The sequence below is a fragment of the Pseudophryne corroboree genome, chromosome 2 (assembly GCF_028390025.1).
Source record: "Pseudophryne corroboree isolate aPseCor3 chromosome 2, aPseCor3.hap2, whole genome shotgun sequence".
Classification (NCBI taxonomy): Eukaryota; Metazoa; Chordata; class Amphibia; order Anura; family Myobatrachidae; genus Pseudophryne; species Pseudophryne corroboree.
Genome location: NC_086445.1, coordinates 901193077 through 901213511, shown reverse-complemented (window position 1 = coordinate 901213511; position 20435 = coordinate 901193077). Strand labels below are relative to the sequence as shown.

Genomic DNA, 20435 nt, shown 5'->3' with positions numbered 1-20435 from the left:
TTTTTACACATTATGGCAGAGTCCCCTTTTTACACATTACGGCAGACAGTCCCCCTTTTTACACATTACGGCAGACAGCCCCCCTTTTTACACATTACGGAAAAAAAGGCTCCTCGGTGCAGGCAGTCAGGCAGATCCCGGGCAGGGGAGGAGGAAGAGGAGGGAGGGGTACTCGGGAGCCGCAGCAGTGCACTGTAATTGGTGGCGGCGCTGCTGCAACTGTCTCTCTCCTTCCACATAGGTTGGTCGGCACTGCTGTGAATGCTGGGATGCGCTTCCCTCATCCCAGCATTCACAGCGGTGGCGGCCAGCCTATGTGGAAGGAGAGGGACAGCTGCAGCGGCGCCACCACCAATTACAGTGCGCAGCTGCGGCTCCCGAGTCCCCCTCCCTCCTCCTCCTTCTCCCCTGCCTCCGGAGCTGCTGCTCCTCTCCTCACTCAGGCGGCTTGTAATGACTCATTACATTACAATGTTTGACTCATTACAATGCCACTGACTAAAGTCCCCTTGGAACGAGGATGCAGCCAGTTGCGCCCTCAGGGTGACTGCGCTGTGTGCCAGGCACACCTGGCACACATGTAGTTACGACCCTGACTTCAGCCATAATATCAACTAGCCCAAGCTTATTTATCACAATTTTGCTTATTGGTCTGTGCATGTAAAAAGCCACTTCATTTGGAAGTACAGTAAATGTTCGCCACAATAAAGTGCATAGATACAATGTACTTCAATAACATATTGTATGAATTGCAACAACAGCGGACAGTGGTACATGTTGCAATATCTCATCACACACTTATAATGTGCCACTTATTTTAGTAATTTAACCTTCATATGATCTCAGGTGTTCAAAGACATTTCCCAAAGGTTGAGACAGCATTTCAGCTCCCGGTGTCATGTAATTATAATTTATAACTGCACATGTGCAATCAGCCAACCTGTCTGCTCTTGGACCTCCCTACCCTAGTACTGCTATGTGATTGCTCTGTGTATATTTGCTTAGGCCCTCATTCCGAGTTGATCGCTAGCTGCTTTCGTTCGCAGCGCAGCGAATAGGTAAAAAAGTGGCACTTCTGTGCATGCGTATGGGGCGCAGTGCGCACGCGCGACGTACTTTCACAAAAGCCGATGCAGTTTCACACAAGGTCTAGCGACGCTTTTCAGTCGCACTGCGGGCCGCAGAGTAATTGACAGGAAGTGGGTGTTTCTGGGTGGTAACTGACCGTTTTCGGGGAGTGTGTGTAAAAATGCAGGCATGTCGGATAAAAACGCAGGAGTGGCTGGGGAAACTTAGGTATGGCTGCCCGAACGCAGGGCGTGTTTGTGACATCAAAACAGGAGGTAAACAGTCTGAAGTGATCGCTAGCTAGGAGTAAGTCTCGAGCTACTCAGAAACTGCTCAATCTCTTTTTGTAGCAATGCTGTGAACCTTTCGTTCACACTTCTGTTAGGTTAAAATACACTCCCAGAGGGCGGCGGCTTAGCGTTTGCACTGCTGCTAAAAGCAGCTAGCGAGCGAACAACTGGGAATGAGGGCCTTAGTCACTACTCCTCTATCTGATCGGGTATGGGTCGTTGGATCAACACAACTTAGGTCGAGAGTCATTAGGTTGACCACTATTGGTTGACATGCATTAGGCCGACGTGCTCATTAGGTCAACAGGTCACAATGTCGACATGAGTTTTTTTTACTTTTTTTGGTGTAGTTTTCTTCGTAAAGTGACAGGGAACCCCAATTAGTGCACAGTGTTCGCTCACCATGCTTCGGGCAAGGTGCCTTGCTCCACTACCGCTGCGGTTACCATTCCCAATTGTAGGCCACGTGGATCGTAAAGTATGAAAAAGTCCAAAAATTAATTAATTTATTTTTTAAAACTCATGTCGACCTTTTGGCCTGTCGACCTAGTACATGTCGACCTAATGACCACGTTGGCCTAATGAATGTTGATCTATAGTGGTCGACCTAATGGCTGTCGACCTAAGTGGCGTCGACCTAACGACCGCATCACGTCTGATCCTTGGCTGAATTATGTACAGCCCTGGCTTGCTATGTCAGTACGCTTTACTTCATCCTTGTCTGATATCACCCACTGCGGTGTACCAAACCTCTGACTTGTGTCTGGTATTGGTTTTGCCTTATCCTTGCAGCCATTGTCTGCCTTCCTGTGCACCAAACCTCTGAGTTTTTGTCATACCAATACTGGGCCTCATTCAGATGTGGACGGAGTAGCTGCTCATGCAGCAAAGTACCGATGTTCCCCAGACCCATACTGTGCATGTGCAGTACGGGTCTGTGATGTCGATCACACTACGGTGATTAACAGTCTGATGCCATTTGGGGGCAGCGACGTCCTCCATTTCTCCAAACGGAGGCGTGTCACCGCCAATGCAGGGGAGGGACGAGGCCAGGATCTCTGTGACAGGATGGAGATTTCCTGGCCTCTAGGCAGGACTTGTGGTAGCCAGCTTGCATGACCCCATGGGCCACGCAGCCGGCCGATGGTGCCGGAGATGACCTGCTACTGCGTCCTTGAATGCAGTTTGGATCAGTAATGCAGCAGGCGGCGGATGCATTACCATATTAGTGCTATCACTGCTGCTTCTATGTAAGCAGCAGCGATAGCAACTCCAACTGCATCTGAATGAGGGCCACTGTGCCATCAAATGCTAGTCGGAGTATGTTTGTGCCCATTGCTTAATGTAATTACATATGGAGGGTAAAGGAAAACGAAGCTTGAAGATGAGCAAATCTCAAACATGTACCGGGTACCTCTCCATGCAGTGGGGTCCTTTCCAGGCACCTCAGAAACCCGTCATTGGTGCAACTGTGGCACCGAAGGTGCTACTCTCTCAGCCTTGCGCCATGAGCAGCAGCATAGATTGTGCATATCTAGGTATGCTTCTGTCTACAAATGTTAGCAGGAACATTTACTTTCCTGTTAGTAACTTAGAATGACCATGGTAAAATGCCATACTTGTGTTATTATGTGTGTATACTGTAATAAGAACAGTAGTGAGGTAATAAAATATTTAACATGATTTATGCTAGAAGTCTTATGACAAAGCAATGTAAAGTATAACAGACCTCTTTGACCATGTTGAGACACATGATATAATACCAACTTAGTGTATGGTGCAATTACATTTTATTGCCCTGTCATGGATCGCTGACAGATAGTGGAGGGTGATGTAAATTTGTAAAACCAGACATTGAAATGTTTCATATCCCAAATGATTTACATCAACATATTTTCAGAGCCAGCAGTCTGGAGTGAATGTAAAGGTTACATACATTTTTTTACATCAGCAATAGTCATGCCTAATGACAGGGAACCTCATCCTGGGATCAATTAGATTATCAGTCTGCCCTATCAATCAGCTCCATAGCATAATGTGCAGCTGAAAAATACAATGCTCTAGCCGGAATTTCCAGCGGTGACACTTAGTGCATGCAAATCACAGCAGATTGATGAATATGTCACCCTGAGGTGCTAACATGTGATTATTTTTAGATAAATTACATTTTAGCTTTTTACTAAGAGTGATGCATATAATACTTTTTTTCCCGCCAGATGTTCCTTCCCTTTGGTTATGCCAAGAAATTCTAGCTAAGTGCCTCTGTATCAGAATACCCCTGAGGAAATACTTAAGAAGTGCAAATTCTGATGGCTCACTTTCTCATTGCTGAAAATAATCGACAGTGTCATCTATCAGTTAGAGAACATTTAAATAATACATAGGTCATGTTCCCTGCACTTTGCCTGTACTAACAGTAGATTTCACTGCTTAGCCAGGTTAGCTATTCATTTGAATATTCTAAAGGCAACTTGCTTTTGATTCTGGGACCAGGACATGGAATATATAATAAAAATATATTTTTAATGTCATTTGCGGGTTATTTTATCTACAAAAACAGGGACATTTAATTATGTTTTAGAGGTAAAAATATGGCAGTGACATACTGTACCTCCCAACACGTCTTGTGTGTTCCAAATGCGCACACGCAAAGGGGGCATGGCTCATAACCGATAGGTCACATCCCCTGGTGTGTGACATTTCCCCCGCTTCTCATCACGTATGGGGTGAGCTCAGCACTCCAGTATCTGCTGTGCCACCCCAGCCTATCCCGGGACTTACTCTTGCGGCATACATTCACCACTGGTTTGCTATACAGAGTATCAGTGACGGAGTGTACCAAAACGACTGCCCACAGGACATTGCAGAATGTGGGTGGGATATTGCCTGAAAAGTGGGACTGTCCCAATGAAATGAAAAGATGGATAGGTTCATGCATTTGCATTACATTTGTCAAGCTCATTAGCCCTAGGGTATTTAGAGCGTGAGTTGGTCACTAAGAGTGAGATGTACTAAAGGAAAAATGCAGTAAAACCCCCATTTTCAAATGTAATAACACATGGTTGCCTGCTTGTCTATGCAGATGGTATTATCTTTTTATGATGAAACCGCTAGAGAACCCTATGAGCTTCTTACCGCATCCCATTGCACCCGCCTCCCAGCACTGCTCACGCTGATCCCCCCACTCCCCCATACCTGTATGCAAGCAGCTCCTGTCAGCACAGTGCAGTCCCGAACCCCAGCCTCCCCCAGGAACACAGCCATCTGTACTTCCGACTGCATGGAAGAGGAGCCCGGGCCTGACAGCAGACATAACCTCCCGGTGTTGGGAGGTGACGAAGACCCCAGGAGGCCCCTGCATACCCTCTTCTCCGGACCACCAATCTTCGCAGGGGGCCACTGCCATTGCATTGCGATAATAATTGTATATGTTAGTACATATGCGATTTGCTTCGGTGCGATATCAGACGATGGCCCCCGAAGATTATTAGTACATCCTAAATCTGTATTGTGCTGGTCAATAAATCTATACTATATACTAAAGACTACAATATCAGTTATGTTCTAAATGACAGCCAGGTACTGTGAGATTATTCATATCCGTGTGATAGACTTTAATGTACACACAGGATCTGGAAATTCAACCAATTACTACAAATATTGCTGCAATTAGAGAAACTACTGTCACACTGTGATTACCTAGCTACAGTTAATGACATTAATGATTTGTGCAGAATACTGAAGATATATTGTTTGCAATATTTTATATACAACCATGGCTTCACATAAGGAATGTTAATCAGCATACACATTCTTCTAGTCAGCTGATGTGGAGCTCACATGCCTAATAAACTGTTTACACTAATAGTAAATTATATTTTGCATGCCTATTAATGATTAATAGTTTGAGTGCATGGCTGCTATACTATATAGACTGGTAATACATCAGTAATTTTGATAGTAAAATGAAAGATTATTATTCTGTAGAGCTGTGTATTGTAACATATTATCTGAATAATGAACATTATTACTGGGTATCATGGTCTAGGGCTGCTAGAAGCTCTTATAGATAGATTTAGATAAGCTTCCCCTAGACAGAGGCATGTCCAAACTGCGGCCCTCCAGCTGTTGTGAAATTACATATCCCAGCATGCCCTGACACAGTTTTGCTGTCAGAGAATGCTAAAGCTGTGTCAGGGCATGCTGAGATGTGTAGTTTCTCAACAGCTGGAGGGCCGCAGTTTGGACATGCCTGCCCTAGACTTTGCACAGTAGCTGTACTCAACATCAGGGGTGGCACAAGAGGCAGTCTGACAGGACTACTGCCAGGGGAGCTGCGCATAAGCCCCAGTCATCCTGCCAGTGCCACACCACTTTCTGTTTCTTTTTACTCTCAGCCAACACTACAATGCAGTGGCTCTTGGGAGAGGCACATCCTCCGACATGCTCCTTTCACTCATGAACTGCTGCATCTCTGGAGGTGACAAACAGGAGTCTGGAGTGACAGGAAGCTGGAGATACACAGGGGGCAGGAGCCTGGAGTGACACAAAGGAGCAGATGGCTGGAGTGAGACAGGAGGCTGGAGTGGTAGAGGGGGCAGGGATCCAGAGTTACATAGGGGGCAGAAGGCTGGAGTGACACTGGGTGCGGAGGCTGGAGTGACATGGGGCTGGAGGCTGGAGTAAAATGGGGCAGGAGACTACAGTGCCATAGGAGGCTGGTGTCACACAAGGGGCCAGAGACTGGAGTGACATGGGGCAGGAGGCTGGAGTTGCAAGGAACTGGAGTGAAACGGGGCAGGAGGCTGGAGTGACACAGGGGCAGGAGGCTGGAGTGACACAGGGGCAAGAAGCTGGACTGATAGGGGCAGTAGAGATACTGGGGGATGGAGGCTGTTGAGACACAGTGAACCAGAGACTGGAGGGGACAAGAGATAGTACTGTAGGTGACACATGTCTGGTTAAACCTCTGTTGCATGATAATGACTTTGGTTATATTCCTACCCAAACAGGTCTTTTCCGGAGCGACACTGAATACCGACTGAAGATACAGTCTTCCTAGGGAGGATCAATTTGTTCAGGGGTTCCCCATTGCAAAGAAAACACATTATAAGTAAGGTGTATTTTAATTTAGTACACACAAAAAACAGTCTAGACTTTATTTTTAAGCAGGGCCGGATCCAGGGGGGGGGGGGGCGAATGGGGCGAACGCCCCCTCCAACAGTCATAGCCACGCCCACTTACATGATTGTGACGTTGACCACATTGCCAGCCACAGCCACCAGGTCCAGCAGTGGCATGAGGATCCCAAGGTAGCGCAGCAAGCTGTCTTTGGCACACAGTGGGGAGAACGAGGTGGATGAGCAGTTCCCACCTCTGCTGGTGCTGTTCAGACAGGGGCTGTGTGCTGGCGGCTCCTCCATTATGGGTCCGGTCACCGCGGGAGATAGGGGTAAGCCACACTGGGTGGCAGCGATCCAGTACAGCATCGCTCATCTTCCTCCCCTGACTCCCCCGCAGTCAGCGCCTGCAGCAACCTCACAGCCCAGCATCTCTCATCTGAAGGTGGAGCCTTGATAGCGGCAGCATCCCCCTTCCCAGCATCCTGCTAACTGTACCAATGCATGAGACGCTGCAGCAACGCCAACCCCACAGGCATGGACGGGGACAGTGCTGCCTCCCTGCGCTGCTGGGGCCGCCAGAGGTGGGGGCTGCTGCCAGGTGATGGGGTGTGGCTGCATTGACATCCCTCCACATCCTCTGTGTCCCCGGGGGCCCCTAGCCCCATCTGCCATCATCACTTGCCGTCACCCCCACCTTGGGCAGTGTGTGCCGCCCATTGGTGTGTTAGTAGTTACATGTGCCCGGTGTGTGTGTGCTACATAAGAAGTACATGTGCAGCCTGGCAATGCTTTATATGCTCTTTAGAGTATTAATGGACAGTTGGGATGGGAAGTGGGAGGAGTAATGAGTGTAGGGGAGGAGTCAGGAATAAATAAACTGCCCCCCCCAAAAAAAAAGTCTAGATCCGTCCCTGTTTTTAAGATAGGCGCAAAAGGGACTTTTCGCTTGGCTTCACTTACGTAGTCTAGGACAAGCCCTGGTCCACATGTAGCTAGCAAAAACTAAAGTTGAAAGCAGACATATGACTGATACACATCTATGTACAGTTAAAGTATGTTTCTAAGGATAGAATATGAAATCAAAGATGAATAATTAGATATTTCTACACGTTATTAGCTATATCTATTTCTAGATATTTAGTCATGTGTATATACATGTACTTTTAATGTGCTAAATGAATGCCTTATGCCTATCTAAATATGTACTCAACCACTTTATTTGCATTTGATTTTGGGGGGTCATTCCGACCTTATCGCTCGCTGCAGTTTCTCGCAGCGCAGCGATCGGGTTGGAACTGTGCATGGCAGACATCGTTGCCTAGCTATCGCCTCCGAGGCAGAGGCGGTCGCTGAGCGGGAGGGGGCTGGACGGCCAACGCAGGCGTGGTCGGACCGTTGGGGGGGGCAGGCCGCGGCGGCTGCGTGACGTCATACTCAGCTGCTGCGGGCCAGGGTGCGACGAGTAGCTCCTGGCCAGCACGCTAAAGCTGCGCTGGTCGGGAGCTACTCTTGAAGTGCAAAGGCATTGCTGCTGTGTGATGCCTTTGCACTTCTGCAGGTGGGGGGCCGGCACTGACATGCGGGGCGGACTAGCCCTGTGCTGGGCGTACTCCTGCATGTCAGTGTGAATGATCGTAGCTGTGCTAAATTTATGACTCCCGGAATGAACACTGCCGATATGGCTGGCAGATGGCGTTCTGCCCACTGAAGAATTCTTGAAACTTCCCTCATTGCCATGCGGCTGCGAGTGCCGCCTTGTTGATTTATGTACGCCACCGTGGTGGCGTTGCCTGATTGTACTTGAACAGGTCTGTTCTGTATTAAATGCTGGGCCAAGTTCAGAGCATTGAACACCGCCCGCAGTTCCAGAATGTCTATCGGGAGGAGAGACTCCTCCTTGGTCCACCGACCCTGAAGGGAGTGTTGCTCCAACACCGCGCCCCAACCTCTCAGACTGGCATCCGTCGTCAGAAGGAACCAGTTGGAGATCCAGAAGGGACGACCGCTGCTCAATCGTTGGTCCTGAAGCCACCAGCTCAGTGACGGACGGACCTCCAGAGATAAGGAGATCATGTGAGATCTGAACCGGTGAGGCAGGCCATCCCACTTGGCAAGAATCAATTTCTGTAGAGGGCGGGAATGGAATTGAGCGTACTCCACCATGTCGAATGCCGACACCATGAGACCTAGCACTTGCATCGCCGAATGTATCGACACTTGCGGACAAGATAGAAGGCATAAAATCCTGTCCTGAAGTTTCAGGACCTTCTCCTGAGACAAGAACAACCGCTGGTTGTGAGTGTCCAACAACGACCCCAGGTGCACCATGCTCTGAGCAGGGACCAGGGAAGATTTATTCCAGTTGATGAGCCACCCGTGGGCTTGCAGAAACTGGAGCGTCAGATCCAGATGGCATAGGAGAATTTCTGGGGAATTCCCCTAACTAAGAACTAGAGTTAGAAGCTATTTCTTGATGTGGGTACATATTGTATCCACTTCAATCCAACTGTTATAAGATGTTGCTAAATGTCCTTATACAATTGTTGCTTCTATGCAATACAGTATAAGGACATTTAGCAACATCTTATAACAGTTGGATTGAAGTGGATACAATATGTACCCACATCAAGAAATAGCTTCTAACTCTAGTTCTTAGTTAGGGGAAGGTGCCCCTCATGTGAATACTAAGTGAGTATCTGACAAACACTCATATCCACAGTGGTCAGAATCTATTTAAAGTCAATACGTCAGGAAACATACAGATTGCACAGACCCTACTGTATCTTTACACCAGATGCAGTTATTCCAAGAAAACTGGGTTTAGACTGACATACATTGATCCAGTATAACCAGGAGCGTTCATACCCTATCTAGTTTTTGTCCTGAGTGGTTCATGTTTCACACAGAAATCAATTATACGAGTTGCAGGGGTTATTGTGGTGATCCCACTTTTTAGAATCTATCTCACTTAACTTTCTTTTCTTCACCACGTATATGTTTGTATATGTCATATTTTTAACCTCTATATTTTGCTGTATGTGTCCCATGACAAGGACCCTCTGAATATTAATAGAAGCAATAAAAGCTACGTTTTAATTTTGATAATCAATTCAACAAAATTGACATAGTGCACCCAACTCAACAACCACTTCTTTAGCCTTTTTGTATACGTTGTCATTTCTTGGTTGTAATAGGGTCGCACCTCCAAAGAGGCCTAAAGTCTAATGTAAGACACACGTACATTGGGGTTTTATAAATCCATTAAATCTTCAAGTTAGATTATCAAGTGTGCAGATGTATCTCTCTTTCTCCAGACCATATAATCCCCAGGTTCCAAGACCAGAACAATAGAGTGAAGAGTTTCCATATGAAACTTGGAGACCCTCACAAATTTGTTCAAGGACTTGAGGTTGAGGATGGGCCAAGAGGACCCATTCGGTTTTGGGACTAGGAACAGTGGTGAATAGTTCCCCTTGCCTCTCTGAGCCCGAGGCACCTGTACTACCACTCCTGTGTCCAGGAGGGACTGTACCACCGCATGAAGAGTTTTTGCCTTCACCTGATCCGAAGGGACATATGTCAGGCAAAATCGATGAGGGGGGACGATTCTTGAAGGATACGGCGTAACCTCGAGTGACGACTTCCCGTACCCAGGCATTGGAAGTGGTCTTCAACCATTCCTGGGTAATCCCTAAAAGTCGGACCCCCACCCTGGGATCCCCCAGAGGGAGGCCCACCCCGTCATGCAGCAGGGTTGTTAGTTTTGGAAGCAGGCTGACGGGCAGCCCAGGCCCGTTTAGGTCTACAGACCAGGACCGCAACCAGAGAATCCGGTGAGCCAAAATGGACGTAGTAGAAGCCTTGGCCGCCAGAATACCGGCATCAGAAGCCGCCTCCTTATTGTAATGAGAAGCTGTGACAATATATGATAGACATTGTCTAGCATGATCAGAAACGTTGGATGGCAGCTCAGCTTCCAACTCCTGAGCCCACGCTTCAATAGCCTCTGCAGCCCAAGTTGCTGCAATGGTGGGCCGATGCGCAGCACCTGCTAGGGTGTAAATCGCCTTTAAACAACCCTCCACACGCTTATCCGTCGGTTCTTTCAGAGACGTGACGGTAGTAACAGGCAGAGCTGAGGATACCACCAGCCACGCCACTTGCAAATCCACTGGCGGGGGTGTCTCCCAATTTTTACTTAGCTCCGCCACGAGGGGATAGCGAGCCAACATCTACTTGTGAGGCGTGAATTTCTTTCCTGGATTTTCCCAGGATTCCTGACGTATGTCAACCACATGGTCAGAGTGAAGTAAAACTTGTTTAACCACTTTCTGACGTTTAAATCTGTCTGGTTTCTTAGGGGCAGTATCAGGCTCTGGGTCATCAGTAATTTGAAGAATTATCCTGATAGCCTCCAACAAGTCAGGAATATCCACCCGTGAAACAGATTCCCCATCAGAATTATCAGTGTCTGTGGGGTCAGTATATATGCCATCCTCATCAGACAAGGTGTCTGGGACGTTGGTGGATTGTGAGAAAGTAATAGCCCGCTTAGAGGACCCCTTGGTCATAGGCGGGCGAGGGTGAGATTCTGTTTAGTCAGTGATTGGTTCAATTGCTGTAACTGAGTGGACAGTTGATCTGCTCATGGCGGAGGGACCATAAGCGGTTGCACCGGCACAGGAGGTCCCATAGGGGGCGTAAGTCTAGTTACCAGCATATTCAATAACGTGGAGTAAGTAGCCCAAGGTGGGTCATTATGAACCCCCGTTGCTACGGTCCCAGTGGGGGGGGGGGTAGGGACCCCCCAGAACCTGAACCCTCTGCTGCTATGTTTTCCTCTAATGTGTCTGCAGCATCACCACCACGCAATGTGGGATCAGCCCCAGCTCCGTCGCCTCTTGTAGCTGACATGTCTGAAAGCTCAATTCAAGGCAACCCAATACAATATCAGCAGCACAACACCTGACAAGAACTCCCTGTGTAGTACAAACAGAGAGTTCCAGAGGCATATGGTGACTACAAATCACAGAGAAAAATATGCAATAAGTATATCTTATGAAACACCTATATTAAGTAATAATCCTGACGCATTTAGCCCCCTCAGGTTACAGAATTTAGGGATAGCAATCTGAGTGAGATACAAGAAATGGAGGTCACACAGCAGCTATATGCACACACACATAGTCACATTGTACAATGCAGAAATTATGACATGCAATAAAACTGCACTGGACTAGCAAAACAGAGTAATACTAAGTATAGCTATACACTCAATAGATAATAACAATGCACAGTACAGACTGGATGTATATCACAGGGTACTTGTACTAAATGGGTGGTCTTCTGTATGCCGACTGACGGGATCCCGGCGCACAGTATACCGGCGCCGGGATCCCGACAGCCGGCATACCGACACTTATTCTCCCTCGTGGGGGTCCACGACTCCCCCTGGAGGGAGAATAAAATAGTGTGGCGCGCGCAACCGTGCCCGTAGCGTGGCGAGCGCAGCGAGCCCACAAGGGGCTCATATGCGCTCGCCACACTGTCGGTAAGCCGGCGGTCGGGCTCCCGGCGCCGGTATGCTGGTCGCCGGGAGCCCGACCGCCGGCATATCGTAGTGAACCCGTACTAAATAACCCTGACTAAATGCACTTTTTCTAAACTATCACTGTCAACAGACATGCAGAATACTTAAGTGTCCTATAAAATGCACAGCGCTGACATGCAGGTGGCTTTACAGAGGAGGATTTGACCAAACAGTCCCAGGATCAGCTCAGCTTGTCCTAATGGCTCCCAAACGCTGACAGGGAGAGAGGGAGAGAGAGATATGCAGCTCCAGGGCGCGAACATTTACTCTAAATGGTGCCCTGGGGCTGGGGGAGGGGCTACAGGTCAGAGCCTTATCCCCTTGCTGGACTTCACCACCGGGTACTGTGGGCCTTAGCAAACGGATTTTTGAGAGAATCCGACCTGTGCCCTTGCCCTGGTGGTCTATTGGGGTTCCTGTACTGCCACAGTGTCCACGCCAGCGCGTGCGGCCCGCCTCCCACCGGCCATGCCGGATCGCGGTTTACAGCAGGTCCCACCTGAGAGACCCTCTTACCTCCTCTCTTAATGCGGCCACGTGATCCTGGAGAGCTGCGGTGGTGTGTGTGCCTGACTGAAGAAAACCGGAGCCTCCGCTGTAAGTACCCGGCAACCAGGGCGTGGGAGTATACAGCGCCGCTGGGGGAGGTGATGGAGCTGCAGCAGGAGATGTCTGACTGACATCTAACACTCACAGTGTCTCTGCTGCAGCCCTTGAAGTCTTCATTTTTCACTTAAAAAAGCTCTTCTGAGGGCTGCTGGAGCAGCCCACCTGTTGTATGCCTGCACTGCATGGCACCAACTACAAAACTGAGCTCCTGTGCACGGAGGTGGGGTTATAGAGGAGGCAGCGATATGCATTCTGGGAACAGTCAAAGCTTTTAGACTGTTGGTGCCTCGGATCAAGATCCTACTCTACACCCCCAATGTCATTATCTGTGGAGCCCAGTGTACCCCGCAGCAGAAATACTGTCGCCGACCATAATGACAGTGGGAGTCCGAGATTTTCTCTTCTCCATACTCCACTTCTCATTGAGTCTGGATTTTAGGAGCTTTTGGAAGAGCTGACTGGAAATGATTCAGGATTAATAGTGTCAAAAGAGATATATGAAAGGAGTTTGGAATACAAAGGAAGGGAGGTAGCTTTAATTTGTAAGCCACAAGATTGATGACTCATTCCACTGGAAAAAGTCAGATGAAGCATGGAGCGAATTTCATATAAGGAACTGTAAGTCTTAGGTTATGAGTGGACAATGGGGGTCATTCCGAGTTGTTCGCTCACAAGCTGCTTTTAGCAGCTTTGCACACACTAAGCCGCCGCCTACTGGGAGTGATTCTTAGCTTATCAAAATTTCGAACGAAAGATTAGCAAAGTAGCGAATAGACACCTCTTAGCAGTTTCTGAGTAGCTCAACACTTACTCGGCATCTGCGATCAGTTCAGTGCTTGTCGTTCCTGGTTTGACGTCACAAACACACCCAGCGTTCGCCCAGACACTCCTCCGTTTCTCCAGCCACTCCCACGTTTTTCCCAGAAACGGTAGCGTTTTTTTGCACACACCCATAAAGCGGCCTGTTTCCGCCCAGAAACACCCACTTCCTGTCAATCACATTACGATCACCAGAACAAAGAAAAAACCTTGTAATGCCGTGAGTAAAATACCTAACTGCACAGCAAATTTACTTGGCGCAGTCGCACTGCGGACATTGCGCATGCGCATTAGCGACTAATCGCTCCGTTGCGAGAAAAAAATACAGAGCGAACAACTCGGAATGACCCCCAATGACACACAATCTCCTTAGTTAACTATTGAAACCACTTAACATCTGCGATCAGCAGAGATCTTCTACCGTAATGAGGCCTCTACTAACAAGGTATACACTTCCTTTCAAATCTTGACAAATTGTTGAAGTCTGGTCTTTGCTGCTGGTATATCGACCATAGGTAGCAACTGGAATTCTGAAACTCGTGGATGAAGTCCATAGACAGTAAGAAAAGGTGTTGAATTAGATGAGGAGTGTTAACAATTGTTGTGAGCAGATTCTGCTCATGGTAAAAGTTCATCCCAATTATCTTGGGAAGAAGAAACACAGAGTTGCAGAAAAGTCTCCAGGTCTTGATTTATTCTTTCAATCTGACCATTAGATTGTGGATGATAGGCTGATAAAAAATTTAACTTCACTTGAAATTCGGAGCATAAGGATCTCCAGAATCTTGCTACAGATTTCACCCCTCAATCAGAAATTATTTCTGTTGGAAGACCATGGAGTCTGAAGATTTCTTGTATGAACAGCTGGAATAGCCAAAGAGAAGAAGGCAATCCAGCAAGAGGTACAAAATGGGCCATTTTAGAAAATGGTATTGTAACCTTTAAATGGAGGTAGATCAGTAATAAAATCAATTGAGAGATGGAACCATGGATGACTGGGAACAGCAAGTGGCTGGAGCTGACCAGCTGGTGACTGTTTTGAAACTTTGTGCTGGGCATACTTAATGCAGGGAGAAAACAAATTCTTGAACATTGGCTTTCATTGTAGGCCACCAATAAGATCTCTGGATGAATTTATTAGTTTTATGGACACCCTTATGGCAAGAAAAGTAAAACGCGTGAGCCCATTGAAGAACTTCTTTTGTGAAGATCAGGATCAATAAAGATTTTCCCAGGAGGAGAAGTAGGAGTCAATTTCACTGTGGCAAAAGATGCAGGATCTGGCTATTTCTCTGTAGATGTAGAATCCTCTTTAGAACTCATAAAACGGGAGAGGGTATCTGCCTTACAATTCTGAGATCCAGGATGATAGGTTACTTTAAAATCAAATCTTGTATACAACATTGCCCATTGGGCTTGCCTTGGATTAAGACACTAGGAAGATTTCAGGTACATCAGATTCTTGTGATCAGTAAAAATGGTTACGGGATATTTAGCTTCCTCAAGTAAATATCGCCATTCTTTCGAAGGATATTTTAATGGCAAATAACTCTCAGTCTCTGATGAAATGATTATTCTTAGCAGGTGGACATAATGGTAAAAAGAACCCGTGAGGGTGAAGCTTTAAGCCCTCTAAACGCTGAGAAATTACTCCCTACAACTCCTTCTACACTGTCAGATAAAATGCCTGTGTCAGACCGACAGACAATTATCATACAGCCTGAAACACAGCAGATATCGTGGTTATACACTGTGAGATACAGTATGAGACATTTTCCTCCCCTGTGAAGTAACAGGGGAAATGTCGGGCTGTTACCCGCGGCAGCACATACGCTGCCAGATGCAGCAAACCAATGATCGTATCAATCGGGCATGTTAGAAAATTTTCCATGCCCAACTATCCGACCATTGTTTAGCAGATATACACTATGTGATTATCGGCGGCTCAGGGTGATAATTGCATATTATATGCACGGCTTAAGACATATGTGAATAGTTTGCCCTTTCCAATGCAGAACAGTGTATCTTGTAGACTACAGTACCCAAAGAGCACAAATATTTAAGCAGGGTGCAAAAAGCAAATTGACAGCAACCATTTTTACATCCCTATCATTTTATCAGGCTATTTCTTTTTTTAATTCTAATTTTATATTCTGACACAAAGCTAGTTAAGCTCTTGCTACTGACATAAACAGAAATTGCAATGTATTTATTACACTCCATTTCCCCTTCTCTGCAATCCTGTCTTCTCTTTCCTCACGCTGACAGGAGAGAGGAAGAGCGCAATGCACACTGACAATTGTTGGGGTTGGTTTGAAGCTTTTATTTAGATTAATTTCAGAAAATTATGGACACGCAACCTCTGTCAAGGCACTAGATTTACTAGTGATTGTGGTATTTTCTAGTTTTAGAGCATCTATAATTATAAATAAAGAAGATGGGGAGTTTAATCACATGTCTGTCTTTTTCCCCACAGTGGCGCTTGTATTTTGTGTTCTCCTAAAATACACCAGCTGAATGGATTCTGCATTAACCTCTGTACTACCAGAATAGTAACACAGTGTTTTACAACAGAAACCTGCAGAACTGCAACAGCACAAGTAACTGATTACAGTGCCGTTTCTTCCATTGGGATTAATGGGCAGTTGCCCCCAAGGGCCCCAGGATTCTAAGGACCTGTGGATCATAACCCCCCCCCCCCGCCCCCCTAACCACTGGACAGCCGCCACCGATAGGGGGCAAACATCACAGCCACTGATAGCAATATACCACCCGACATCACAACCGCCAATAGCATCCCCCCCCAGACATTACAGTCACCGCCGGTAGTGCCTTCCACATCCCCCCCCACTCATAGCCAACCCCGAAAGCACCTGCCCCACCCCAAACACACATACACAGCTGGAGGATTGGTAGGGGCCCCTGGGCATTGCTTTGCCCAGGAGCCTACACTGCTGTAAAGACAGCCCTGACTGATTATCTGCCATGATAGCAGCTTGTTATGTGTAATAGTCAGCCATGTATTCCAAATGTTCTTATAAACACATGTTCGGCCGCATTCTGTGTTGCACATTATGCCTGTGTTCATGGAGTTAAGTGATTTTTTTTTGCTACTGCTCATGAAAATCCCTAAACAATCATCCAGCACATGCATCCCAAGGTGTGTGTGCACAGTTGTGAATGAGATGCTCGGTATTAGAAATGTACTGGAAATGTGCTGGGCGTTCATGGGCGGAGACTGGGAGGTGGTTACTCAGATATACCTTCATTTAAAGGTATAAAAACAAAATGGTGCAAACATTTATGACCTAGCCCGTGGCAAACACCATTTATTAAGGAGCTTTTCATAGAACTAAAGAAATCTAAAGCAAGTTACCTTATCTTACTGGGATATTTTAATGTAGCATTAAATCCAAAAATGGATAGATGAAGTCCAACATCAAACAAGCATTTGATCAGTGACAACTATCCTCACCTGAGTTTCAGCACCTGCTTGCTAAATTTGATTGATATGACACATGTACAGTTCTGGATTAAGATCCCATGGGGTACTAGGCGAGATACTGGTTCCAGGTCAGCCCCCCAGACCGTCTCTATTCATTACTACGCCTTTCACTCTATCCCACCCCACCCCTCTCTCTCTGCCTGTTGCTGTATCCCATTCCCATGCCCTCGTCCTTCCACTCTATCCTGATGCCCCCCCCCCCCCCCCCCCTGGGCTGCTCTGTCCCACCTCCCTGCTCCATCCTGTACCAATACTTACCAGCAGCCCACCATGTCTTCCTCCCCTCTTGCTAGGCTATGGGGTGCATGATGACATACTTTATTACACCCCTAAAAAATTGAGCTGAAGTTATACTTTTAGTCTTTTACATGATCAGTACATAATTCTTAGAATTACAATAAGATGTTAAATAATGCCACCTAGATACTTTAGGTGTATCCTATAGAGCACGGCTGGGCAATCAGTCAGAAACTAAGCAAGGCCAGAAATCTTTAAATCTATTAAATGTCTCAACAAGCCAACAGACATTGGAGGTCATTCAGACCTGATCGCTAGGGTGCTTTTTTTTGCATCCCTGCGATCAGGTAGTCGCCGCCTACAGGGGTAGGGTATTAGATGTGTGTAGGTGTACGAACGCTTTTGCTGGAGATCTGCAGTCTCTGCAGAGCCCAGGACTTACTCAGCCCAGGACTAACTCACCAACTGCGATGATCGGGGCCGGAGCTGACGTCAGGAATCCTCCCATAAAACGCTGGTTCCCTTCTGCGTTTTTCTGGACACTCCCTAGAAACGGTCAGTTGCCGCCCACAAAGCCCTCTTCCGGTTAATCTCCGTGCATTCGCCAGTGCGATCGGAGTTTTTGCACCATCCCGTCACTGACTGGTGCTCCCCGTTGCTGTGGACCATCACACCTGCGCACTGCGGTGTATACGCATGAGCAGTTCAGACCTGATCGCCCGCTGTGCGAAAACGCACAGCAGCAATCAGGTCTGAATTAGCCCCATTGTATCTATAATTAAAGCAGGGTGTGCAGTGCACGGGGACCCATGCTGCACATCCTGTACCCATATAATTATACTTACCTCTTAGGAGTCCTGCATCGGCCAGCACTGCAGACATACTGTAAATCACTGGGAAAATGGTCCGTCAAACTTAATCTCAAAGATTTATGCATGTGCATTAGTGAAGGATCCAGTAACAGTAACATATCGGGGGCGTCATGTTCACAGAGACCTGCGCATGCGCAGTAGACTCTGGTGCAAAGTTTATGGTTTTTAATTTTTAATGAGCGTGGAAGAGGGCTCAGATTTGGGACTGTTTTTAAAAAAGGTAGGGCTCAGACCAGGGGTCTGATGTTATTTCTGTAAGAAAAAAAACTAATTGGGAATTATTATTTTTTATTATTTTTTTAAACAATATTATTAGTATTTTTCTCTCAAATGTTGGTGTAGTCATTTGTTTTCAGTGTGTGTAACAAAATGTATTTCAAGTCAGTAAAATTATTTTATATTTTGTATGGAAATAGTGACAAGAATGGTCCCTGTATTGTATATTGTTTGCTAGATTGATCTGTGTTTTTTATTGTATTTTAGTAGCTAGAATAGTCCCTGTATTGTAAATCAGTAATTAAAATGATTCACGTGTTACTAAAATGCTTCATGTATCCTATATTGGACTCTAAAATGCTCTCTGCATAGGTCACTACAATCATCTCTGTATTGTATATTGGTCACTAGAATGATCACTGTATTGTATGTCAATCACTAGAATGATCCTTCTGTTTGAGGTCAGGAATTGTATAACTTCACTAGAATATAACTTGTATAATTTAATGGTCACTGCAATGGTCCCTGTATTGTATATTGATTATGGAAATGTTCCCTTTATCGTATGTCGGTCACTAGAATGGTCCCTGTATTGTATATTTGTAACTAAAATACTGTGTGAATTGCTCTCTGTGTTTAATAAAAGTCTATAAAATAGTATTTGATTTGTGAGATGGGCCTGATAAGTGTTGTATTTGATTATAGCTGTTTCACACAATAAGTTTATATATATTTCATTGACTATTGAATCATATCTACATACTACAAACCACTCTTACACAGTTTTTCATATGCCCTTTTTTTTTGCTCTATGCTAGTAAAAAGGTTGGGGCCATTTGGTTATGTTTTCCCGCCCGCCCTAATAATAGATAATATGCAGCATAAGTGTATTTGTTTTCTGAAGACGTTTTATGATTTGTAAACAACCCTGAGACCTCTCTCCCTGTTCGCATTACACCATAGAATATTTTTTTGAAGGGCTTCAATGTAGAAACTTAATACTACTAAAATTGAAGCTCTTCCATCCAACAATAATATTCCTTTACTCTACCATTATAAGGGGAAATTCAAATACTCATGGCAAGATACATCTCAGAACTATGGGGGTAATTCTGAGTTGATCGCAGCAGGAACTTTGTTAGCAGTTGAGCAAAACCATGTGCACTGCAGGGGGGAAGGGGGGGCAGATATAACATGTGCAGAGAGAGTTAGATTTGGGTGTGGTGTGTTCAATCTGCAATCTAACTTGCAGTGTCAAAATAAAGCAGCCAGTATTTACCCTGCACAGAAACAAAATAACCCACCCAAATCGAACTCTCTCTGCACATGTTATATCTGCCACCCCTGCAGTGCAAAACCATGTGCACTGCAGGGGAGGCAGATATAACATGTGCAGAAAGAGTTAGATTTGGGTAGGTTATTTTGTTTCTGTGCAGGGTAATTACTGGCTGCTTTATTTTACACTGCAATTTAGATTGCAGATTGAACACACCACACCCAAATCTAACTCTCTCTGCACATGTTATATCTGCCTCCCCTGCAGTGCACTTGGTTTTGCCCAACTGCTAACAAAGATCCTGCTGTGATCAACTCAGAATTACCCCCCATATAAGAATTCAAATTCCAGCACTAGAACCACATGTATTTAAAACTGCAATTACTCAACACTATTATTGCAACCTTCTAAGTAGCCAAAGCATGGTTGCAGTTTGAGGTCTCAGGTGTTGCATTGCGACAATCAAAATGATGCTGTTGCAAACATTTTTACTTGTTTAGAATCATTCTACATATCTTCAGAGGGATTATAACTAGCGCTCGCCTATGTGGGAATTAGGTTTTTTGGTAGCAATTTGCAGGTGAAGTTACCCCAATATACTTCATAGATTATAACAATATTATTTTTATTGCAAATGCGCCTGAGATGTATCGCATGTGGAGAATAATAACGATACATGTACTGTGAAGCCACAAACAACGCTTTACTTGTTCATAGGTTAAAATACATACAATTAGGGTGAAAAGGGAAACATTGGGGGATGGGAATATATAATATTCACACTGACCGGGGTGAAGTGCACGGCTGCTTTATCTCCTGTCCTCCTCTGT

General features: G+C 46.0%; 1 long non-coding RNA gene across 1 annotated transcript in view; it reads left to right on the top strand.

The window, feature by feature from the left end:
* Positions 1-18913, top strand: part of LOC134986519 (uncharacterized) — a 30889-nt gene extending 11976 nt beyond the window's left edge. Inside the window, exons 2-3 of the long non-coding RNA XR_010192386.1 lie at positions 6371-6471; positions 15976-18913. This is a non-coding gene — a long non-coding RNA (uncharacterized LOC134986519). The remainder of the gene's footprint in view (positions 1-6370; positions 6472-15975) is intronic.
* Positions 18914-20435: the final 1522 nt, after the last annotated feature.